This window comes from Meles meles, chromosome X (assembly GCF_922984935.1).
Source record: "Meles meles chromosome X, mMelMel3.1 paternal haplotype, whole genome shotgun sequence".
Classification (NCBI taxonomy): Eukaryota; Metazoa; Chordata; class Mammalia; order Carnivora; family Mustelidae; genus Meles; species Meles meles.
The window spans coordinates 72,510,841-72,537,368 of NC_060087.1; positions in this window are offsets into that span (position 1 = coordinate 72,510,841).

The window sequence follows — 26,528 nt, forward strand, 5'->3', positions numbered from 1 at the left end:
CAATAATTCTGACGTTGGAACGTTTCATGGCATCGTTTATTTCCCTGATTCTGTTTTCGTGGCTTCTGAGCTATTTGTTCCAGGCTTCCTCCTGATCCTTTCTCTCTATCTGTTTGTCCTCCAGATCACTAATTCTATCTTCTGTCTCAGTTACCCTAGCTTTTAGAGAATTTAGATTGGACTGGAACTCATTGAGAGCATTTTGAATATCATCCCTGGTGGCTTTCAGTTCTGCCCTAACATTGTGAACATCATCCCTGGTGGCTTTCAGTTCTGCCCTAATCAATTCTGTTTGGTCATCCATGGCTTTCTCCAACCTAGCTATTGCCTGGATAATTATTAGTCTGAATTCCTTTTCTGACATATTGTCTATGTTGATAGCCATTAGCTCTGTTGCAGAAGGCCCATCCTCTGTATTTTTCTTCTGTTGGGTATTCCTCCTCCTAGTCATTTTGGTAAGAGATGACTAAACAGATGCAGCTGGACTTATCGATTGTGGTGCAGTCAATGTGCAACCTGGAACGCTTCTGTGCAATCAGGATTCCCCACCCAAATGAGAGAAAAAAGAAAAGAAAAAGAAATAGAGAAGAAGAAAGAAAAAAAAAAAGGGGGAAAGAAAAAAGGAAGAAAAAAAAAAGAGAGAGAGAGATAGGAAAAAAAGGGAAGATATAAGAGAAGGCTCAGCCCAAATGGGCCACAAGGTAAGATTTGTGGAGTATACAAACAAAAACAGACAGACAAAGAGTGATAAAAGTATATGACAAGAGAAAAAAATATGTATATATAAGCAAAAAAAAGGGAAAAACCTCCTCAGAAAGAACCCCAAGTATAAGATTTATATATTGTCAGGACAGACACAAATTCACAGAAACACTGACAGAAGGAAAAATTGGGAGAATGGTTATAGATTCTCAGTGTGGGTGAGGAAGGTTATTTTGATTCTTCCTGAAGGTATCTTGATGTTTTTGTTAAGGGACTCAACTTTCCTAAGTTACAGGGGGATTAGAAACTGGTTTGCCTATAGGGGTAGCATTGATTGGGGAAAGGGGGTTACCTTGAAGTTTAACTCTATATGTATAGTAGAAAATAAAAATTAAAAAAAGAATAAACTAGACTAAACTAAGTTAAAATTAAAAAAATAGAAAAACAAAAGAAAAACACGGGTGTATGTATCAAAAATTTCAGGTTAGAAGGTTATTAAAGAATTTGATGTACTGGACATCTCAGTGTGATGGTAAATAGGTTAAAAAATTATCTGTATGTATAAAAAAAAAGAACCAGAATATTGGTAAAGAGTTAAAAATAAAAGTTGTATTTATGAAGTAGTGGTGGTTGTTCTCTTGTAGTCTTTTTTTTTTTTTCCTTCCTTCCTGGTTGGTTTTCTGGGGGAGGGGCCTGCCACGTGGGTTTTCAGACAATGATGTTCCCTGAGTTAGGTCCTCCCACTCCCCTCAAGGGGGTGAGCTCTTTTTTTTTCAGGAAACTGTTTTTTTTTTTCAGCCTTTTGTTCTCTGGGGGTTTTTATGTTCTTTCATCTGCTTTCTCTCGCCTTGACAGCTTTTGATGGTTTTTGGAGGTTTAGAGGAGAGCAAACAGCACCCCAACCTCCCTCTCAGAGAGAAGCCTCAGACTGTTTTGCAAAAGCTGCTGGCAGAGTTGGTTCTGGGTCACTGTCCCTGGGGATGCAGGAGCTCCTCGTTGTGCCCAAAACCAGGGCAGCTGTGGCTGTCTAGGCAGCTCCAGACCACCAGAGAGGTTCCGAGCAGAGATCGCGCACTGAAATTTTCCCACTGTCCCGGGCTGGGAATGTCTGGTTTTTCCTGCTGCCAGAGCTCCAGGCTAGCGCCTATGAGCACCTATCCCAAGGGAGGGTGTGGGACGCGCGCGTTTCAGGATTGCCGTCAGGCCAGGCTCCCAGCCCCTCACGGGAGACAGACCCCACTCGTTCTCAGGTGCGCTGGCGTTCAGGTGCACTCGCGGCTCAGGGACCGAGACCTGATTTCTCCGCCGCACTCTCTCTGGCTCCGCGCCAGGGGAGGCTGTCCTGGGTCCGGGGACTTAGGTCCCTGACCCTAACCGCCCAGGTTCCCACTATTACCCCCCCCCACCCCGATCCTTTGCTGTTTGTTTTTTGAGTGCTTTCAACCAGACTCCAAGTTAACGCTGGTCCCCAGACGCAGAGCACTCTCGTGTTGGGGTGTTACTTTCCAATGGGTCACCTCTGGTGGCTCCCTCCCCCTTTTGTTTATCTTCCGATATCAGTCCGATGCTCCCAGTCTGCTTTACCTGCCACTGGCGTCTTCTGCTCCAGTAGAGATCCAGACGTGTATAATTCTGATCTCAGGCTGATTTCATGGGTGGTCGGAGTTCTTTGGTAGGTAATCAGCTCACTTTAGGGTACAGGTTGAAATGGTGCCTCCTCCTACTTCCCCGCCATCTTGCTCCCCCCCTCCGATTCATGGGTTTCTTATTCATTCTTTAATCTTCAGCATTATTTTTCAGCTATGTTTAATATTTTTCAATTCTTTTTTATTATTTTTAAATTTCAATTTACATATATATGTTATACACACACATACACGCAAACACACACAAATTTTGGTTTCCACTCACTGTATTTTACTTTATTTTTGTACATACATAAGTTTTTCTTTTGGTATCAAAACACATCCAGGATCTAGTTTTTTTTTCTTTTGTTCTATTTTGTTTCTTGTTTGATATTTTTCTTATTTTGTCTTGTTTTGTTTTGTTTTTATGTTGTTCTTCTTGTTCTTGTTGTCTTTTCCCTTCTTTTCTGATTTTCTTAGTTGTGCCCATCTTCATTTCCTTTCTTTTCTTTTTAAAGATTTTTATTTATTTATTTGACAGAGAGAGACAGAGTGAGAGAGGGAACACAAACAGGAGACTGAAAGAGAGAGAGAAGCAGGCTTCCCGCAAAGCAGGGAGCCTGATGCAGGGCTTGATCCCAGGACTCTGAGATTATGACCTGAGCTGATGGAAGATGCTTAAACTGAGCCACCCAGGTGCCCCAACCTATCTACGTTTTTGGAACCAAAGTCTCCAGATGGTAGTTGTTACTTTTCACTACTGGTTCTCTAAGGCTACCCGGCAATAACATATGGTGGTCTGGACAAGTGAAAGGGCATTAACACTTTGATAAGAAAGTTCTATTGTTATGGCTAGACCAAAAGTGAATCTGACTTTTCTGGTAGACAAGTATTGGTAAAATTAAATAACAAGTCTTCCCTGTTTGTTTTATCTAGTATTTCCCAGGCACCATGATTTTATGTTTTATGTTTACTTCTTTTGAGGGTCACAACTACTCTTAAAATTAGGGAAATTTGACAGATGTAATGAATAACACAGGCCTTAATTTTATGATTGCATATTGCACATTGTCCAAACTGATATGTATAATAGGAACAAGTTAAATCATGCACTTAATTATGTGCCATGCAAACACATTACTAGGGCAGTTTCTGTAGGCGTAGCTCCAGGAACAATGTGAATTCAAGCTAAATCATATTTACTGCAACACCTGAAGTGTGAGAAAGAAACTCCTAAAGATTTTTTTGCATAAATATTTTGCTACCATCATGTGCATAAATAAAATAAAGATTTTATTCATTCCCCAAGTTTGTAACTCTTTTTTCAGAGAGCTGTCAAGTGTTCAAATATCAAATAATGTATACTTCTCCAATAATGTATTATACAAAGCAGCTTCTAAAACCAATCAACAAAATAGAATTTAACATGAAACAAGGAGGAAATGAGAGGGAGGGGTTAGAAAACCCAGGAATATATGTAATGATACAACTTTGAAGAACATGTTTTTACATGAGACTTGATTTGAATCACCAAAACTCAGCTGTACTTAAGGGGAAAAAAGTGGTAGCAGGAGATGATGGGAAAGTGGTTAAAGGAGTGATACAACTTGAATGTTATGATTATATTCTTGTGACTCTTTGTGTTCAGAAATGGATTAATTGAGTGTAGATCCTTTAAAAGGGATATTTTATACACTTTTCTTAGAGCCAGTTAGAAAGAATACAAATGTTAAGATGAAATAAAGAAAGAAGAAAGAAGAAAGGAAGAGGTGGGGAGAGGGGATAAAAAAGGGAAGGGGAGAGGAATGAGAGAAAGGAGGCACATACGCATCCCCACTTAATGCTCACAATAACCCAATAAGGTAGGTACTTCTTGATTTTGAGAAAGGGAAAATGAGGCTGTAAATGGTTACATAATCTGCCTAAGATATTGCAACTACTAAGTGGCTCAGAATTCAAACCTAGGTTTGCCTGACTCCATGTTCATATGATTGTTCCAGTACATCAAACTTCTGTGATAACTCTGACACAGAACTTTGGTTTGCAAGTCATGGTCCCTATGGGTTTTCCAGGTGACATACAGGCTCTTATATCACTAATAAAAATAATATAACAATGCATATTCTTTGTTCCTGTTATGCCTTCTGTTATATAGAATTTATGTATTTCATAAAAATGTAGACATAACTTCATTCCATCTCAGCAAAAGTAGGATTTTCCCTAATTCTGGGAAAATCTGATTGGGTTTTTTTGTTTCTTTGTTTCTGCAAGTGTAATATGTAGTCTATAAAGTCTTTTGCCTCATCAAAAGGGCTAAAAGAGTGAAAACATTTTAGAGCAACTTAACATACAAAGTCTGCATAAAGTAGGCAAAACACATATTTTTTTAAAGTTATTTATTTATTTTCAGCATAACATTACTCTTTGTTTTTGCACCACACCCAGTGCTCCATGCAATACATGCCCTCTCTATTACCCACCACCTGGTTCCCCAACCTCCCACCCCCCCCAGCCTTCAAAACCCTCAGGTTGTTGTTCAGAGTCCAGAGTCTCTCATGGTTCATCTCCCCTTCCAATTTCCCACAACTCCCTTCTCCTCTCCATCTCCCCATGTCCTCCATGTTCTTTGTTATGCTCCACCAATAAGTGAAACCATATGATACTTGACTCTCTCCACTTGACTTATTTCGCTCAGCATAATCTCTTCCAGTCCTGTCCATGTTGCTACGAAAGTTGGGTATTCATCCTTTCTGATGGAGGCATAATACTCCATCATGTATATGGACCACATCTTCCTTATCCATTCGTCCGTTGAAGGGCATCTTGGTTCTTTGTTTGGAGACCATGGCCATTGCTGCTATAAACATTGGGGTACAGATGGCTCTTCTTTTCATTACATCTGTATCTTTGGTGTAAATACCCAGCAGTGCAATTGCAGGGTCATAGGAAAGCTCTATTTTTAATTTCTTGAGGAATCTCCACACTGTTCTCCAGAGTGGCTGCACCAACTTGCATTCCCACCAACAGTGTAAGAGGGTTCCCCTTTCTCCACATCCTCTCCAACACACATTGTTTCCTGTCTTGTTAATTTTGGCCATTCTAACTGGTGTAAGGTGATAGCTCAATGAGGTTTTAATTTGAATCTCCCTGATGGCTAGTGATGATGAGCATTTTTTCATGTGTCTGATAGCCATTTGTATGTCCTCATTGGAGAAGTGTCTGTTCATATCTTCTGCCCATTTTTGATATGATTATCTGTTTTGTGTGTGTTGAGTTTGAGGAGTTCTTTATAGATCCTGGATATCAACCTTTTGTCTGTACTGTCATTTGCAAATATCTTCTCCCATTCCGTGGGTTGCCTTTTTGTTTTGTTGACTGTTTCCTTTGCTGTGCAGAAGCTTTTGATCTTGATGAAGTCCCAAAAGTTCATTTTTGATTTTGTTTCCTTGGTCTTTGGAGACATATCTTGAAAGAAGTTGCTGTGGCTGATATCAAAGAGGTTACTGCCTATGTTCTCCTCTAGGATTCTGATGGATCCCTGTCTCACGTTGAGGTCTTTTATCCATTTCAAGTTCATCTTTGTGTACGGTGTAAGAGAATGGTCAAGTTTCATTCTTCTACATATAGCTGTCCAGTTTTCCCAGCACCATTTATTGAAGAGACTGTCTTTTGTCCATTGTATATTTTTTCCTGTTTTGTCGAAGATTACAACACATATTTTTGAGTGATAACAGAAATATATTCTTCTTAGTAGGGTTAATCAGGCAGAATGTAGAAAAACATATATTTAGTTTTAATCAATGTCACTATATTGTATGTGGAAGCCCTTAGCATCCCACTGTTCTTCTGAATCCAAATGAGATGTTTTAATAATTGAAACAGACTGCTATGGAGGTTCTCTTTCTACTTTATTGCCTAAGAAACTATGACAAACATGTCTTATGCTAAATTTTCCCGCAAAATGAAACGAAGTTTTACAATGAGATTGCAATGTATGAAGGTCTGGGTAAAAATAAAAAGACATGTAAACATGGTCATTGCTCTTCAAAAATATAGTATTTTTAACATGGGGCACCTGGGTGGCTCAGTTGTTAAACATCTGCCTTCAGCTCAGGTCATGATCCCGGGGTCCTGGGATCGAGCCCTGCATCGGGCTCCCTGCTCTGTGGGAGGCCTGCTTCTCCTTCTCCCACTCCCCCACCTTATGTTCCCTCTCTCGCTGTGTGTGTGTGTGTGTCTCTCTGTCAAATAAATAAATAAATCTTAAAAAAAAGAAAATGTTTTCTAAAGTGACTTGGAAAGATATAACATCTGAATGTTAGCAATAGCTACTACTAGGGAGTTGATTCAGATGGGAGTGGGCACATCTAATGGACCTTTCACTTTTTACTGCATGTGCTTTTGTAATGTTTAAGTTTTCTACAATAATAATATGTTCATAGATTATTTGTGTAACCTTAAAAAACTAAACCAGTCAGTTAACATAAGAAACTTCCAAGCTTTGTGATTGTTATTTTAAATAGTGACAGTTTTTTTTATGAAATGGTTAGGTAGAAAGTATTGCTAGGAATAAATTAAGGGAAACCCAGCTACCTCAGCAAACTAACTCAATCTCTTTCTTTCTTTTTCACCTTCTTTATTAAACACAACTTCCCCTTTCTCAGATTACCCACACTTTGGTAAAAAGGAATTGGAACACAGCAAGACAGAGCCTTATTTAATAGTGAGTATTGTTCTATTCATGTATTTTTGAGCTTGAAAAATTGTGTTTACATAAATATTTACAGTCAGAAAAGGTATCAGAAAATTTTTTAAATAAAAATTTAATAAAGAGACTTTCTAGTTATGTTTCCTAACAGAAAAGTAGGAAATTTATACTATCAGAGTAATCAAGATGTCGAATTCCTATTGTTTTCATCTTTTGAGTGCATTCATATTGTTGGTCTTCTCTACTTGAATTATTCTTATGGATAGGTAGAATTTGCCATTTTCTAACAGCTGGTGGATACTTTCTACATGGTGCTGTACGAAGTCTTCACTTTAAGGTCTCTTGGGTTGGGGCACAAAGCCAACCAGAGGCTTTAAGTTGATTATTTTCAGATGTTCTTTCCAGAGAATATGATGTGGCTGGGAGTAACAAAAACACAGTAAAGAAACATCACCATGCTTATTGTAGCAAAGCTACATAACTCTAATTTCTCTTTCCCTAAATAAGATAAATAAGAAACTGCCTTTTTTGCTTTCTAGAAATGAGAGCTAAAAGAGTTATTGTCTTCTCCTTTCATCCCCACTTTGTCTATCACCTGTCCATAAAGAAAATCATGAAATATTATAGGTTTTGTTTGTTAGGTACTTAGATGTAATCTTTCATCATGATTAATAAAAATATCATGACTCCTAGCTTAGAAAACTCACTTTAAATATTAATTTGCATAAATGTAAAAGTGCAAGAAGTGCTAATCACAGAATAACCATGTAAAATGATAAGACAAACTGCAAATATAGGCCATTACAGTTCAATGAATCATTCAATAGATTTCAAACCAGTCAACATAATGACATCCTGGATTAGGAAATTTAGGAACCCTACGACTCCCTTGCTCTCACTAGGAGACAAAGAGCAGGCTCACTTATCTCTGTAAACTAGAAGGGTGAGTACAATGATGCATCTCACATGGCACATTTTTGTTTGCAATATACTAAGACCTTGCAGCTATGCTCTGACTCAGAAAAAAAACCAAATTAAAAACAAAATACAAAACAAACAAACAAAAAGCCCAACAGTAAATAAAACCTATGTCTCCCGTCAAAGATTACCTTTCTCCAGAACACTCATGTCTCATCTCAGTCCCACTCATAAATTTATAATGGAAAGCATATACAGGGGTGCCTGGGTTGCTCATTCATTAAGTGCCTGCCTTCGGCTAAGGTCATGATCCCAGGATCCTGGGATCAAGCCCCGCATCAGGCTTCCTGCTCAGCTTCTCCCTCTGCCAGCCCCCTGCTTGTGTTCCCTCTCTCACGGTGTCTCTCTCTGTCAAATAAATAAATAAAACCTTTTTTAAAAAAAACATATACATTATGTGTTATCTGAAGGCATTGCCAATTATCTGTGTTATCTTCAACTGATTAATTCAAATAGAGCACATACTCTGAAAAAACATCTACTAAATTCCATGGCTTTTAAGGACTTGACTACTTTGTCTCTCATGTCCCAGTAAAACTGGAATAACTGGATGAATAGGTAAAACTCCTTTTTCTTTCTTTCATATCCCTTTCTTCTTTCCTTCTTTCCTTCCATCCTTCTTTCCTTCTTTTATCCCTTTCTTTCCACTTTTCTTTTATTCATATAGCTAATAATAATTAAGTGCTTACTATGTGTCAAGTACTGGTTAGGTGACAGGTACATGAAATCGACTTAACCCCTAGCCTCTAGGATCTCATGGTCTATGAAAATATGCAGAATAATAAATCTGTAATTATGATTTAATGTGATAAGTACAAGGGTAGGTGAAATATGGGATGTTATATAAGCATAAAATTTGTACTGATCCAAAGTAAGAGAAAAAAAAGAAAATAAAGTTAAAATCTGATAGATAAAAATGAATTGGCCTATAGGTTATTGTACGGTAAAATGCATTTTGAGTTTATCGGCTGAATGTTTTTGTTTAACTACAGAAAGTGAATTTGAGGAAGGCGACCTGTTAAGACATTGTTGTAGTAGTTAATATATGAAACAATGGCAACTTGATCTAAGGTGGTAACATTAGGTATGAAAATAAATCGATAAATTAAAAATTTAATAAGAAGATAGAATAAACCTGATTCAGAATAAGAAGATAGAATAAACATACATGATAAAATGTAGGACATGAGGAAGGGGGAAGAATCAAAGATGACATCTAGATTATGAATTAGGCAATTAGATAGGGAGTGATAGCATTTGCTGGGACAAAGAATGCAGAACAGATTTGCTAGTGAGGATAAAGATGAGTTTGAATATGAATGTATTGTATGTAAAATGGTTGAGAAACATCCAGGTGGAGATGTTCAGTAAGCAACTGAGTATTTGGTCTGGAACCTAGGATAAATATCTGGGATAAATGATAGAGATTTGAGAGTTATTAGTGGTGATAGCTATGCCAGTATTGAAAGCATATGAGATAATCTATGGAGAATGTTTACAGTAAGAAAAAAAAGACAAACGCCATATGATTTCACTCACATGTGAAATTTAATAAACAAACGAACATGGGTTGGGGGAGAGAGAGGCAAACCAAGAAAAAGACTTTTAACTATAGGGAACAAACTGGTGGTTATCAGAGGGGAGGTGGGTGGGGGCAATGGGTTAAATAAATAATGGGGATTTAAGAGTACACTTGTGATGAGCACCGGATGTTGAATGGAAGTATTGAATCACTATATTATACATCTGAAAGTAATATTATGCTGTATGTTAACCAACTGGAATTTAAATAAAAACGTAAAAAAAAAAAAAAGGAAAGAAGACCCAGTATACCAACATGGACCCAACTAATAGACTAGCTGATTTACAAGGGATGGCACATCAACATAATACATATTTTATCTGAATATTTATTTTGTTATTTACCAATTAATTAAATGAGCATTTATCAACATCTTACTGTGGGTCATACATAAACAAGTGTAAAAATACATTTGCTGCCACCAGGGTGTTAGAAAGTGGTCCAGTTTCATTCTTCTGCATGTGGCTGTCCAGTTTTCCCAACAACATTTGTTGAAGAGAGTGTGTTTTTCCCCTGGATATTCTTTTCTGCTTTGTTGAAGATTAGCTTACCATTTAGTTGTGGGTTCCTTTCTGTTTTCTGTTCTGTTCCATTGATCAATGTGTCTATTTTTTCCATCAGTATGATACTGTCTTGATCACTAAAGCTTTGTAATACAACTTTAAGTCTGGAATTGTGATATCTCCAGCATTTCTTTTCTTTCTCAAGTTTGCTTTGGCTATTTGGGTTTTGTGGTGGTTCCATACACATTTTAGGATGGGTTGTTCTAGCTCTGTGAAAAATGCTGGTGGTATTTCAGTAGGGAATGCATTAAAGGTGTAGATTTCTTTGAGTAATATAAGCATTTTCATAATATTTGTTCTTCCAATCCATGAGCATGAGATGTTTTTCCATTTCTCTGTGTCAACTTCAGTATCTTTTATTAGTGAACTCTAGTTTTCACACAGGTTTTTACCTCTTTTGTTAGGTTCATTCCTAGGTATTTTATTTTATTTTATTTTTTATTAAATTTATTTATTTATTTTTTCAGCAAAACAGTATTCATTGTTTTTGCACAACACCCAGTGCTCCATGCAATGGTATTTTATTTTTGATGCAGTTGTAAATGGGATCAATTCCTTGATTTCTATGTCTTCTGCTTCATTATACATATATGGAAATGCAACAGATTTCTGTAGCTTGATTTTGTCTCCTGTGACTTTACTGAATTGGTTTATCAGTTCCAGCAATTTTTTGGTGGAGTCTTTTGGGTTTGTCTTCAAGTAATGAAAATTTGACTTCTTCTTTGTGGATTTGGATACATTTTATTTCTTTGTGTTGTCTGATTGTTGAGGCTAGAACTTCCAGTACTATGTTAAATAACCATGATGAGATTGGACATCTCTTCTTGTTCCTGACCATAGAGAACAAGCTCTGAGTTGTTTCCCATTGAGGATATATTAGCTGTGAGGTTTTTTTTTTTTCATATATATCTTTTATTATTTTGATGTATGTTCCATCTAACCCTACTTTGTTGAGGATTTTAATAATGAATGGATGTTGTACTTTGTCAAATGTTTTTTCTGCATCTATTGAAATAATCATATGGTTCTTATCTTTTCTTTTATTAATATGGTGCATCACATTGATTGATTTGTGAATATTGAACTACCCTTGCAACCTAGGAATAAATCCCACTTGACTGTGGTGAATAATTCTTTGAATGTAATGTTGGATTCAGTTTTCTAATATTTTGTGGAGAATTTTTGCATCCATGTTCACCAGAGATATTGTCCTGTGGTTCTCTTTTTCTATGGATTCTTTGTCTGGTTTTGGAATAAGGGTAATTCTGGACTCATAGAACGAATTTGAAAGTTTTCCCTCCTTTTCTATTTTTTGGAATAATTTTAAGAATAAAGCTTAGAAGAATATGTATTAACTCTTTTTTGAATATCTGGTAAAAATCACCTCTGAAGCCATCTTACCCTGAGGTTTTTTTTGTTGGGAGATTTTTGATTACTGATGCAATTTCTTTGCTGATTATTGGTCTCCTCAAGTTTTTTTTTTTTTTTCATTTCTTGCTGTTTTACTTTTCATTGTTTATATGTTTCTAGGAATTTATCCATTTCTTCCAGATTGTCCAATTTGTTGACATACAATTTTTCATAATATTCTCTTTTAATTGTTTCTGTGGTGTTGGTTATTTCTCCTCTCTCATTTTTGATTTTACTTATTTGGGTCCTTTCTCTTTGTGATAAGTCTGGTTAGGGATTTATCACTTTTACTAATTTTTTCAAGGAACCAACTCATGGTTTCATTGATCTGTTCTATAATTTTTATTTGTTTCTTTATTAGTTATTTCTCTCATTTAATCTTTATTACTTCCCTTCTTCTGCTGGCTGTAGGTTTTGTTTGTTATTCTTTCTCTAGCCCCTTTATGTGTAGGTTAGGTTGCTTATTTGAGGTTTTTCTTGCTTCCTGAAGTAGGCCTGTATTGCTATATACTTCCCTCCTGTGGCTGCTTTTGCTGCATCTTAAAGGTTTTGGACAGGCCTGTTTTCATTTTCATTTGTTTCCATGTGGGTTTTTTTTTTGTTTCCTTCTTTAATTTCTAGTTGACCCATTCATTCTTCAGTAACCTGTCCTTTAAACCTCTATGTCTTTGTAGTTTTTCCAAATTTTTCCTTGTGGTAGTCAGAAAATATGCATGGTATGATCTCAATCTTTTTGTATTTGTTCAGTCCTAGTTTATTACCTAGTATGTGATCTATTCCAGAGAATGTCCCATGTGCATTCAAAAAGAATGTGTATTCTGCTGCCTCAGGATGAAATATTCTGAAAATATCTGTTAAGTCCATCTGGTCCCATGCGTTATTCAAAGTAATTGTGTCTGTTGACACAATTTCTGATTAGATGATCAGTCCAATGCTGTAATTGGGGTGTTAATATCCTCTACTATTTTTGCATTATTATCAGTGAATTCCTTTGCATTTGAAATTAATTGTTTTATATATTTGGGTGCTCCCACATTGAGGGCACAAGTATTTACAATTGTTAGACCTTGTTGGATAGAGCCCTTTATTATGATATAGTGCCCTTCTTCATCTCTTGGCATGGTATTTGGTTTAAAATCTAGTTTGTCTGCCAAAAAATGGCTATCTGGGCTTTCTTTTGATGTCCATTTGCATGAGAAAAATTTCTCCATCCCCTTAATTTTCAATATGCAGGTGTTTTTTGGCTTATTTTTCTTTAGAGATTTTATGTATTTATTTGTCAGAGAGAGAAAACAAGCAGAGGGAACAGCAGGCAGAGGCAGAATCAGGCTCTTCACTGAGCAAGGAGCCTAATGCAGGACTTGATCCTAGGATCCTGGGATCATGTTCTGAACTAAAGGCAGATGCTTAACTTACTGAGACACCCAAGTGTCCTGTGTTTTTTGGTTTAAAATGAATATCTTGTGGGAAGCATGTAGATGAGTCTATATGATGCATTTTTATCTATTTTGACACCCTATTACTTTTGATTGGAGCATTTAGTCCCTTTACATTCAAAGTAATTAGTGATAGATACATATTTTGCGTATTTTATTACTTGTTTTTCATTGGTTCTGGAGATTTTCTCTGTTCCTTTCTAGTCTTTGTTACTTTTAGTCTTTTCTTCCCACACAAAGAGTCCCCTTTAATATTTCTTGTGGGAGCTGATTTAGTGTTCACAAGCTCCTGATTTAGTGTTCACAAGCTCTTTTAGTTTTTGTTTGTCTGGGAAATATCTTCTATCTTCTCTATCAATAAGAAGTTTGAAGGTTGAAGTGGGGGCAGGTGAATAGTGGTTTGGAGAACATGGTGTATGAATACAGGGATAGATTTCATAAGGAAATTACAGGATGCAACTTTTCTGTTGCTTGCAGCTTAACTGCAGCTGCAACTTCCTTCCTAGTTCAGGATGAAAACTGTGCATATTCTTTTGATATTATAGCTAACTTGAAGGTTATTGAGTGTAAGGAAACAAGACCCTTCAGATATGTGTTCCTTAAAAACAGGAGTCTTGCCTCAAATATGCCCCAATATTAACTATTCAGCAATCAACTCTGTGACCTTCTTCCCATTATTGTTGTGCAACTCAGTAGTTGCAAATGGAAGAGTCTTAGGGCTTCTGTGAAGGAGGCATGTTTTTTTAGCAACTTACTTGAAAAGCTAATTTCAGCAACAGTGGATAATTCCAATGTGATATGATTTCTGATCCACCTGTACTTCCTAATACCCACTACAAGTGTCCATACTATATAGTGTTGAAAATGTCATCAATGGAGTGTCATTTCTTTAAGGATTATTCTCTTTAAAATGGAAATTCTCTAAAATGACGTAGCATTCAGAAAGTATTTCATTCCACTTAATAGATATTCAATCATATTAATTTACTTGCAAACACAGGAGATGGAGGAAACAGGAAAAAATAAGTTACTTGAGTGAACAGATGAAAGCCTTGGGATTAAAGTGCTTCAGGATGCCAAAAGAAATATAGCAGGAGAAAAAAAGGTCAGCTATCTATTTCCCCTGGCTCCTGAATGTAGTAGATAATAGGGACATCTTTATCATAACGTCTAATCTCAGGCATGCAAATAGATAGTTTGCTCAATAAAATTATTAAGATGATGTTCTCTAGACTCCAATTTTATTTTTAAAAGCTTATATTTATGGTGAGGGCACGTGTTGCATGGAGTACTGGGTGTGGTGCAAAAACAATGTATACTGTTACGCTGAAAAGAAATAAAAACAGTGAAAAAAAAATCCCATAAGAAAAAAAAAGCTTATATTTATTAATGTATTTATAAAAATAATGTATTTGTATCCTACAGTGTTTTTTGTCACACATTAGTTCATTTAACTTATCTGAAAGAATAAATGAGGACTTTTAAAAAAAGATTTTTATTTATTTATTTGACAGAGGGAGAACATAAGCAAGGGTAACAGTTGGCAGAGGGAGAGGGAGAAGCAGGCTCCCTACTGAGCAAGAAGCTCAAGGTGGGGCTTAATCCCAGGACCCAGGGATCATCACTGGAGCCAAAGGCAGCCACTTAATTGAATAAGCCACCCAGGCTGCCCTAAATGAGAACATTTCTAATTAGTACAAATATTTTATGTGTATATGAGTGTTTTTAATGCTATTTTGTGTGCTTAACTGGAAAAATTAATTGCAAGGGGAGAAATTTTGTTCATTTTCTCAGTATATTTTTCTCTTATACTAAATTAAGAACAATGTAAACAATGATAGATTCTGTATTTGTGGTGCTTGAGGTTTTCTCTTTATATTTCTTGTGCAATCTTGTCATGTGTCTAGTCCTTTGATTTAGCTTAGTTTAATAAATAAGACTAAATATTCTATTATTATTCCATTATTTTTCCCATTCAGATGAATAAGGTATTTTTAATATGAAAATGTTTTTCTGCTTTAGAAACTTTGAGAGTCATGTGAGATGAAGAAATTAATATTTTGCTTTTTAAAAATGTGCAATTTCACTCTTGTTACAATAAAATGTCATTGAGGGAAGGTAGAATTTCTCTTTGATTATAATTCTTTACTCTTTCCACAATTTATAGTGTAAATGAACATTTTTATGTAAATTTATTTTAAAAAATTTATTGTGAAAGCCCAGAACATTAGAAAATAAAGAGAAAATAAAAGCTAGTCCTACCTGGGACGTCTGGGTGGCTCAGTGGGTTAAAGCCTCTGCCTTCAGCTCAGGCCATGATCTCAGGGTCCTGGGATCGAGCCCCGCATCGGGTTCACTGCTCGGCAGGGAGCCTGCTTCCTCCTCTCTCTCTGCCTGCCTCTCTGCCTACTTATGATCTCTGTCTGTCCAATAAATAAATAAAATAAAACCTTTAAAAATGGATATTCCTGAAAAAGCTAGTCCTACCCATCTTTACTTTATTCATAGAAATGATTAAACATGGAAGGGCTGAAGACAGACTCTTTAGGTTTAGTTCTGAGAGCCACCATTTATGAGCTGTATAACTTTGGACAAATTATTCTCAAAGTGCCTCAATTTCCTTATGATAATAACAGGATGACAATAATAGTACCCAATCTTATAAAACTGATGTGAGAATTTCCCAAGTTATGCATGTAAAGATGTGGAATTTTACTGACCTACTGTAAACACTTGATGAATGTTAAGTGTGATCATTTTACTCAAATGGACATATGCATGTTGTGGTGATGGTTAAACAGTTTAAGGTAATTAGTAATAAATTTTAAAACCTCACCACCAAAGTTCAAGTAACTGCTGTATGTTTTTAAGTCTTTTTCTCCCCACCTTTTCTTGAAGAACAAAACTGTGGTTATTAAGTTAGAATTGAATTAATAAAAGCAACGTTTTCATAGCAGTTAGTGAAAAGATATCACTACTTATATGGCTTAACTTTATTATTTCTATTTCTAGTTTAACAAAAAGATTTTGTTCAGAATACTGATTGCTGGTCAAAAGTACATTTATTTCCTCTCCCTCTCTCTCTCTCTCTTTTTTTCCACTAAGAAGCTCTCACTAGAAAGCACTTATCCCGGTAATTATTTTGTGGCATTAGTGAGCTCTCTGGTAGCAAGTCTTTTCATAGCTTCTCATAATTATAATTATCAATTATATAGTTATCTTTTAGAACCAATATTGCTAGAATGCTGCCTTTGATATCGTTCACATAAAAAATTCAATGCACGAACTTATTCATAGCTACATGAACTTTGGAAAGTCACTTTGCTTTTCCTGACCCTTTTTTCCATTTGTAAAATGAGAAAAACTGAACTAGACCAAGCTCTTTAATTATTATTTCAACTTTTACACTTCTCAAATTTAATTGTTCCATTGACTAACGCATATTTGAGAGCATACTGCATGCAAGCCATTGGCATGACTGCTATAGATTTTTTTTTCAATATTTCCTGTTAATATTTTACTTACAAAAGTGGGAACTAGGTATTTTTAGCAAATACCAGTTTAAAATCCATTATTAACATTTCATTAATTAATTAATTTAGAGAGCATATGCACACACATGTAGGGGAAGGGACAGAGGAGAAGGGAGAAAGAGAATATCAAGCAGACTCCCCACTGAGTAGAGAGCCCAACTTGGGCCTCAATCCAAGGACCCTGAGATCATGACCTGAGACAAAATCAGACTGAGCCACCCAGGCACACCCATTATTATTTTTATCAAAATATTTTGAGATTTATTAAAGAATTCTACATTTTCCCCTTCCTCGCCAAGCATTCAACACAAGTTTAGATTTAAATAAATAGAAAAATTTCCCAACTCCTATCAGATTACATTATTTTCTGAGTCCATGCTGTTATTCTTTTGATATATTCTAGTGATGATGTTAATTGATCATTTTCAACTTGTGCTATTTTCCCCTTATTTTGAAGAACCATTTATTTCATTCTGTTTTCTATTAGTGGTTGTTGCCAAAGACTGCATTTTTTATTTCTGCAGACAGCTCTACCATCAAGTTCTAGTTGTGGTTAATGTTACCCTCAAATCAGCTAGCTGAATGACCAATCTGAGGTTATTGCTCCCCTGTTTCTTCATCATTTAACTCTTCTGGAGGGACTTACCCTTCCCTCACCCTCAGCAAACCTAATGTGTACTTGTGAGAAAGACTGGGTGGAAGGAAAGAGGGGGAAGAGAGAAGAAATATAAGCTTTTCTCATTCAAATCTTGGTGCCAGAGTACATGACGTGTGTGTGTGTGTGTGTGTGTGTGTGTGTGTGTGTGTGTGTGTTAATAAGGCATAAATCTGGAGTAACACCAACCTTTCCCTAGTGATTGCTGGAGAAAGGGAGTAGAGGTGGTATTTAGTTAATAAAATAGTAATAGGTTTGACTTTATTAATCTTCTCATAGTCACATCTAAAATATCAAAGTATTTTAATGAGCCAAAACTGTGTGGAAATTTTACTTACATACAATTATATTGTAATGCTGTATTTCATAAATTGAATAAAGCCATGCTCTTCAAAGCATCCTTTGTCTCACCACCCATCCTCAGGGCAGAAACACCTTTAAAAGCTTTATAAAATGGCATCCATTAAAGCTTTGATCATTTGACATTTCAAGAAGAATTAGAATAATTCAAACACTCAAACAAGGTATTAGAGTGATCAGAGCCTATCCTTTCCAGAGGGGACACTAGAGATAATCTCTTCTAATCCTGTCATTTTGTAGATGGACAGAGACCAACAGAAGGTAAGTGAGTTGCCCAATTTCACCCAGCTGATTAGTAGCAATTCTGGGCCTTGAACCCAGTATTCTTAGGTCCTATTTAGTGCTCTTTATACCATAATTTTCTGTCTCATAGCTATTCAATTGTGAGGTTTGAAGTTTCTCCCAAGATTTATTTTTCCTGGATTTTTTTCTCAACTCCTCTTCCTGTGGCCTTAGTTATGAAGGCTGTGCAAAGAGTTATTTGACTATTATCTCCTACATGCTCACTGTGTAAGTGGACTTATCAAATTTAATTTAAATTATATTGGACAGCTATGTGTAGAAGAATGAAACTCGACCATTTAATTACACCATACACAAAGATGAACTCAAAATGGATAAAAGACCTCAACATGAGGCAGGAATCAATCAGAATCCTAAAGGAAAACATAGATAGTAACCTCTTTGACATCAGCCACAGCAACTTCTTTCAAGATATGTCTCCAAAGGCAAAGGAAATAGAAGTGAAAATGAACTTTTGGGACTTCATCAAGATCAAAAGCTTCTGCACAACAAGAAAGGAAAGAGTCAACAAAACAAAGAGGCAACCCACAGAATGGGAGAAGATATTCACAAATGACACTACAGACAAAGGGCTGATATCCAAGATCTATTAAGAACTTCTCAAACTCAACTCACACGAAACAGATAATCATGTCAAAAAAGGGGCAGAAGACATGAACAGACACTTCTCCAAAGAAGACATACAAATGGCTAACAGACACATGAAAAAAAATGTTCATCATCACTAGCCATTAGGGAGATTCAAATCAAAACCACATTGAGATACCACCTTACACCAGTTAGAATGGCCAAAATTAACAAGACAGTAAACAACAAGTGTTGGAGAGAATGTGAAGAATGGGGAACCCTCTTACACTGTTGGTGGGAATGCAAGTTGGTGCAGCCACTTTGGAGAACAGTGTGGAGATTTCTTAAGAAATTAAAAATAGAAATAACTTATGACCCTGCAATTGCACTGCTGGGTATTTACACCAAAGATACAGATGTAGTGAAAAGAAGCGCCATCTGTACCCCAATGTTCATAGCAGCAATGGGCACAGTTGCAAAACTGTGGAAAGAACCAAGATGCCCTTCAGCAGATGAATGGATAAAGAAGATATGGTCCATATATACTATGAAGTATTATGCCTCCATCAGAAAGGATGAATACCCAACTTTTGTACCAACATGGATGGGACTGGAAGAGATTATGCTGAATGAAAAAAGTAAAGCAGAGAGAGTCAATCATCATATGGTTTCATTTATTTGTGGAGTATAAGGAATAACACGGAGGACATGGGGAGATGGAGAGAGTGAGTTAGGAGAAATTGGAGGGGGGGTGAACCATGAGAGACTGTGGACTCTGAGAAACAAACTGAGGGTTTTGGAGGGGAGGGGTGAGCCTGGTGGTGGGTATTATGGAGGGTAGGTATTGCATGGATCACTGGGTGTGATGCATAAACAATGAATTCTGGAACACTGAAAAGAAATTTAAAAAAATAAATAAAAATTAAAAAAAATAAATGATGCTATGATAGTTCAAATGCCTAGGGAAATATCTCTATATAACTATGGTAGAAAGTGTTATAATTATGGAAAGAGAACAATTCGATTGCTCATTTATGTTATTAAACCCTTCATCAAAGCTCTTATAAAGACAAAATTGTACTTGGCTGATTTACAAATAAGACTGATTACAGCAAAATTTATTCTACTCTAAACAACCCTTCCAAAAAATCCTTCCAAAAACCAAGCTGTCTTTTTTTATTTTTCAAACTTGCCTTAACATTCAGCATTGTCTTAAAACTACCTGAGTAGGGGTGCCTGGGTGGCTCAGTGGGTTAAAGCCTCTGTCTTCGGCTTAGGTCATGATCCCAGGGTCCTTGGATTGAGCCCCAATTCGGGCTCTCTGCTCGGCAGGGAGCCTGCTTCCCCACCTCTCTCTGCTTGTCTCTCTGCCCACTTGTGATCTGTCTGTCAAATAAAATAAATCATTAAAAATAAACTACCTGAGTAATGTTAAGACCAAATTAACTGCACTCATAAATACAAAATTAGAAACCAGAATGTAAAATAACATATCAAAACCTGAATTATCCTCACAATAACCCCAAGTCCTACTTAAATGGTACCACTTTATGGCAAAAATAATTCTATTTATAACATTTACTTTTTTCCCTGGGTATTTCAAACAGTTATGCATGAGATTTTCTAATGCTAAGTAAATGAAGTTGTTGGTAAGTAAATGGTAAGTAAATGAAGGAACAAGGAGGTATTCTGTGAGAAGATGCTTGGAGGCTAAAGGATTATCTTGTGACAATATAGCCATTGATGCAGTTTTCACTTCAGGACTCAGAATTACAGAAACTATATGGTAGGATGATCAAGAGTTATGGGTGAAATTGCTCAAGGATGCTTAAGGCTGCTCAATTGCTTAATTGCTCAATTGCTTAAGGCTGGGCCTCAAGCTATCATTGATATTTAATGAGTATCATTTGTATAAAAAATATAATATGCTTTTTTTTTAATCAGGGAGAGAGTTAATGGAACAATGTTTCATTTTCCAATAAAAACATCCAATAGATACACCCTATAGAATGACTCATCTTTTTTAATTTTTTTAAAAGATTTTATTTATTTGACAGAGAGAAATCACAAGTAGGCAGAGAGGCAGGCAGAGAGAGAGAGGGGGAAGCAGGCTCCCTGAGGAGCAGAGAGCCCGACGTGGGGCTTGATCCCAGGACCCTGAGATCATGACCTGAGCTGAAGGCAGAGGTTTAGCCCACTGAGCCACCCAGGTGCCCCTAGAATGACTCATCTTTTAAGATTGAATGAACTTGTGTCAAATGCTTTCCCTGCCCTCTTTCCTCAGTCTCTTTTCAAGATATTCTGAAGCTATTCAACAGCCAGCATGACTAAAAATGTGAATGCTTAGGTGACTTAGACAAGGGAGAGAGGTTATTCATTAGTCACTTGAAATCAGTTTGGAGGTCTACTAACCAAAGGAATCAAGAACATCAAAAATGATCTGGCTAATATCTGGCCTAATAAGTAAGCTTCTCTGATTTAACCACTTTCTTTCATATTCAGTTTCCTGTGTATTCAACATAATTAATTGTGTTAAAACCACTTTCTTTCATATTCAGTTTCCTGTGTATTCAACATAATTAATTGTGTTAAAGGACCATGTGAGGATACTCATTCCATGAAAACTTGTTCCCTCTTTTGAAACACTTTCTCTGTATTCTGTATTTATAAGCATTTTGCTTCAACTGCCTTTTCCATCTTTTTTTAAAAATACAATTATCCAACTGAGCTCTGCCACAAAAACAGAAAAGGATGAGTGATGAGGGAGCAGAAGGCTGGCTGAGGACAAAGCAAAAGCTGGCACCTTGCACCCCCTCTCCACCCACTCCCCTCGGCAATATGTGTGACATTCCTCAGGCACCCCTGTCTGCCCTAAAAGAAAAACAAACAGTTAACTTGCAGAGATCACAATCCTGCAAGGCAGGAGTCTCCCTTGGTTTAGGAATGTCCTTGAGATTTACAACAAAGAAGTTACCTTATCAATAGCCCAATTTCCAGAGGCACATAACTCAGTTCCTCAAGCCCTAACATCACCCTCCCCTCCATAAACAAAACTGAAGGAGGCTGAGGTAGAAGGATAAGTAAATAAAGTTAAATTTCTTCTAAACCTAAATCTCACTAACAAGGACGCTTGATAGCAGGAATGTGATATTCCACCAGGAGACTCCCAATTGTCTTTATGTTAGAGCCTCATTAGAGGGAAAATGGCCTTGGCTTGATAATAACCAGGTCTTCAATATCCTGACAGTCTTCTTTACCCAGGTAGCCCTTCTGAACACCCTCTTTGTCCTCACCTACCCAACTCCTGTGTATATAACCAACCACTCCTCACATTCCCAGGGCAGCAGTTCTTTCTGCCCATGGGTCCTATCCCCATGCTTTAATAAACCACCATTTTGCACCAAAGATGTCTCAAGAATTCTTTCTTGGTCATCGGCTCCGGACCTCAGCCCACTGAACCTCACCTAGGTTCTAGAACTTCATCAGGAGGAGGAATTGCACATTATTTCACTCCAAATATGCAAAGAATAATGAATTCTGGGTTTCAAAATAATTTCTTATAGTGTTTTGTACACATTGCATGTACACATTCCTCCATCTGAAACACCCAACTCATTTCATTTGATGAAACTTAGATGTCACTTCCTTTAAAATGCCTTTCCTGACTTCCCAAGATTAGATTAAGCTCTCCTCCTGCAAGCTTCAACAACATCCCATACTTAAACCCACCATAACATTTATTACACTACATTGTAACTGTGTTTTTTTCCTACCATGATGTTCTCATAACCTAGAATAAGGATGAGGAGGGTTCACAATGGAACACTATAAAGAAAACAAGCTCACCCTTTGCCAAGGACACAACAATTTTTAGTCACATTTGGAATAATTACCATTGAAGAGTACCTAGAAAATGGATGAACACAGTCTCCAATAAGGGGCAGCAGTGGGATGGACAGAGTAGGAGACAGGTTTTGCTAAGGAAAAAAACCACACCCCTAGGGCAGGACTCCATGGTTCAGAGGAATCTCAAAGGTATATAACTTTTCTCTGAAGAGCAAGAGATTCGAGATCCGCATCAGGCATCCCAACCTTTAGATCTTACATATGAGAGACAAGCCCCTAAAATACTTTTTTAAAAAGATTTTATTTGGGGCACCTGGGTGGCTCAGTGGTTTAAGCCTCTGCCTTCGGCTCAGGTCATGATCCCAGGGTCCTGGGATCGAGTCCCGCATCGGGCTCTCTGCTTGGCAGGGAGCCTGCTTCCTCCTCTCTCTCTCTCTCTCTGCCTGCCTCTCTGCCTACTTGTGATCTCTCTCTGTCAAATGAACAAATAAAGTATAAAAAAAAAGATTTTATTTATTTACTTGACAGACAGAGATCACAAGGAGGCAGAGAGGCAGGCAGAGAGAGAGAGGAGGAAGCAGGCTGTCCGCAGAGCAGAGAGCCCGATGTGGGGCTTGATCCCAGAATCCTGAGATCATAACCTGAGCCAAAAGCAGAGGCTTTAACCCACTGAGCCACCCAGGCGCCCCTAAAATACTTATTTTTGAAAACCAACAGGGAATGACTCCAGGAAAACATAGAAATGTAGGGGAAGGAAAACCTGTTCCTAAAGGGCTCACACTCAGACTCGCTTGATCAGAAAAACAAAAAAACACCAGATCAAAAATGCATAGGCCACAGATGAAGAAGACCCACTAATAAATTTTGGCGTGCTTGCCAGAGGTAGGAGGCAGCTGGACCTCTCCACGGGGATTGAGACACTAATAGAATCCATTTTTGGTAGCTTTTGCTCTGCTCTGCTGACCCCAGTGCTGACAGAGACCATTTTGGAATCCTCTCTCTAGACTGATAATACCAGGAGATGCCCCTCACTGACAAGTTCATACAACACTGCAATTCAGCTGAACTTTGGAGCCACGTAGATCAGGGAGCACATCTACCCATCAGTGTGCCCACAGCAATTATGGCTGGGCCACATAGGTGACTGGTTCATGGGTCCATCAGTGCCCATCAGAGTGCTCAAAGACATTGCAGCCCAACCATAATAGGAGGACACACACAACCCACATAGGGGACACCCTTGGAGAACCTAGCTTTTGTGGCCAGGGGATTGCCCTTTGGGGCTCCACATGGCATATCTTATATAAAGCCACTTTTTTTAAGGCCAGGAAATGTAGCTGAACTCCCTAATACATAGAAACAAACACAGAAAGTTCAGCAAAATGAAGAGACAGAGTCATATGTTTCAAATGAAAGAACAAGAAAAACTTCAGAGAAATAACCAAATGAAACAGAGATAAGCAATCTACCCAAGAAAAGAATTCAAATAGTCATAAAGATGCTTACCAAACTCAAGAGAATGAATGAACACAGTGAGAACTTCAAAAAAGAGAAAGAAATATATAAGAAAGTACCAATTACAGCTAAAAAATGCATTAACAGAAGTGAGAATCAGACTAGAGGAAACAAACAGCAGATTAGAGGATACAAAAGAATTTTTCAACAATCTGGAAGATAGGGTAGTGGAAATAAACCAACTAAACAGCAGAAAGAAAAGAAAAGGAAAGGAAATAGGGTAGTATAAGGGTCATGTGAGATAACATCAAGTGTACTAACATTTGCATTGTAAGGATTCCAGAAGGAGAAGAGAAAGACATAAAGGGGCAAACAACTTAACTGAAGAAATAATAGTTGAAAACTTCTCTGACCTAGGAGAAAAAGCAGAGTCCAGGTCCAAGAAACATGGAGAGTCCTAAACAAAACAAACCCCAAAAGATCTATACCAAGAAATATCATAATAAAAATGTCAAAAATTGAAGTTAAAGAGGAAATATTAAAAACAGCAAGAGAAAGGCAATTAGTATTGTATATGTTTTCAAAAAGTGGATTTTTCAGCAGAAACTTCGCATGTCAGAGAGGGGAGTGGCATTATATACTAAAGTGCTGAAAGGAAAAAAAACCTGAAACCAAGAATACTTGACCTAGAAAGATTATCATCCAAAACTGAAGACAAGATAAAGAATTTCAAAGACAAGCAAAAACTAAAGGAGGTCATCACTACTTAATCATAATATTCTTGTGATACTCATAAGAAATATTAGGGGCACCTGGATGGCTCAGTGGGTTAAGCCTCTGCCTTCAGCTCAAGTAATGATTTCAGTGTCCTGGGATCGAGCCTCACATCGGGCTCTCTGCTCAGCAGAGAACCTGCTTTCCCCTCTCTCTCTCTGCCTGCTCTCTGACTACTTGTGATCTCTCTCTCTCTCTGTCAAATAAAGAAAAAAAAATCTTTTAAAAATTAAGAAATATTAAAGGGACTTTAAGATGTAAAGAAAAAGGCATAACTAGAAATAAGAAAATATATGAAAGAAAACACCTCACTGGTAAAGCAAGCATACAGAAAAGTAGGTGATCAACAATTTATAAGGGTAGAATGGGTAAAACACAAAAGATGTAAAATGACCTAAGTCTATAATAATTACTTAAAGGATGCACTAAAAAGATGTGAAGTATAACATCAAAAACATAAAATGTGGAGAAGAGAGTAAAATATAGTGCTTTCAGAATGAGTTCAAACTTAAATGATAACCAACTTGAAATAGATTGCTATATACATAGATTGTTATGTATGACCCACATGGTAAATAAAACCCAAAAACCTATAATAGGTATGCAAAAAATAAAAAGAAATCCACACATAACACTAAAGAAAGTCATCAAATCACAGGAAAGCAAGAGAAGAAGAAGAGAACAGAGAACAACAACAACAACAACAAAAGAAACCAGAAAAGAACAACATGTCAATGTATACATATCTATCAATAATTACTTTAAATATAAATGGACTAAATGCCCTAATCAAAAGACATAGGGTGGCTGAATGGATTAAAAAAAAAAAGAAAAACAAGACCCGTCTATACACTGCCTACAAAAGACTCACTTCACATCTACAGATACATACAGAATGAATGTGAAGGGATGGAAAAAATATTCCATACAAATTAAAGTGAAAAAAAGCTGGTGTAGCAATACTTATACCCACCTCCCCTCTAATAACCCTCAGTTTGTTTTCTATAGTTAAGAGTTTTCTTGTAGTTTTCCTCTATTTTACTCCTTCCCATGTTCATTTGTTTGGTTTCTTAAATTCCACATATGAGTGAAATCATATGGTATTTGTCTTTCTCTGACTGACTTATTTGGCTTAGCATAATACTCTCTAGCCACACCCATGTCATTGCAAATGGCAAGATTTCATTCTTTCTGATGGCTGAGTAATATTCTCATTTTAACTTTTTGAGGAAGCTCCACACTGTTTTTCAGAGTGTCTGCACAGTTTGCATTCCCACCAACAGTTGAAAAGTGTTCTCCTTTCTCCATATCCCCAGTAACACCTATTGTATCCTGTGTTGTTAATTTTAGCTATTCTGACAGGAATGAGGAGATATCTCATTGTAGTTTTGATATGTATTTCTCTGGTGATCAGTAAGGTTGAGCATCTTTTCATGTGTCTGATGACTATCTGTATGTCTTCTTTGGAAAAATGTCTATTCATGCCTTCTGCCCACGTTTTAATTGGATTATTCATTCTTTGGATGTTAAGTTTCATAAATTCTTTATATATTTTGGATACTAACTGTTTATCTGATATGTCATTTCACATATCATCTCCATTCAGTAGATTGCTTTTTACTTTTGTTGATTGTTTATTTGATGTACAGAAGCTTTGCATCTTGATGAAGTCCCAATAGTTTATTTTTGCTATTGTTTCCCTTGACTCAGGAGATATATCTAGTAAAAGGTTGCTGTGGTCAGTGTCAAAGAGGTTACTGCCTGTGTTCTCTTATAGGAATTTTATGCTTTCTTGTGTCACATTTAGGTTTTTTATCCATTTTGAATTTATTTTTGTGTATGGTATGAGAAAGTGATTCAGTTTCATTCTTTGACATGTGTCTGTCCAGTTTCACCAGCATCATTTGTTGAAGAGACTGTATTTTCCATTGGATATTCTTTCCTTCTTTGTGGAACATTAATTGACCATATAGCACTGTGTTCATTTCTGAGCTCTCTATTCTGTTCCATTTTTCTATGTGTCTGTTTTTG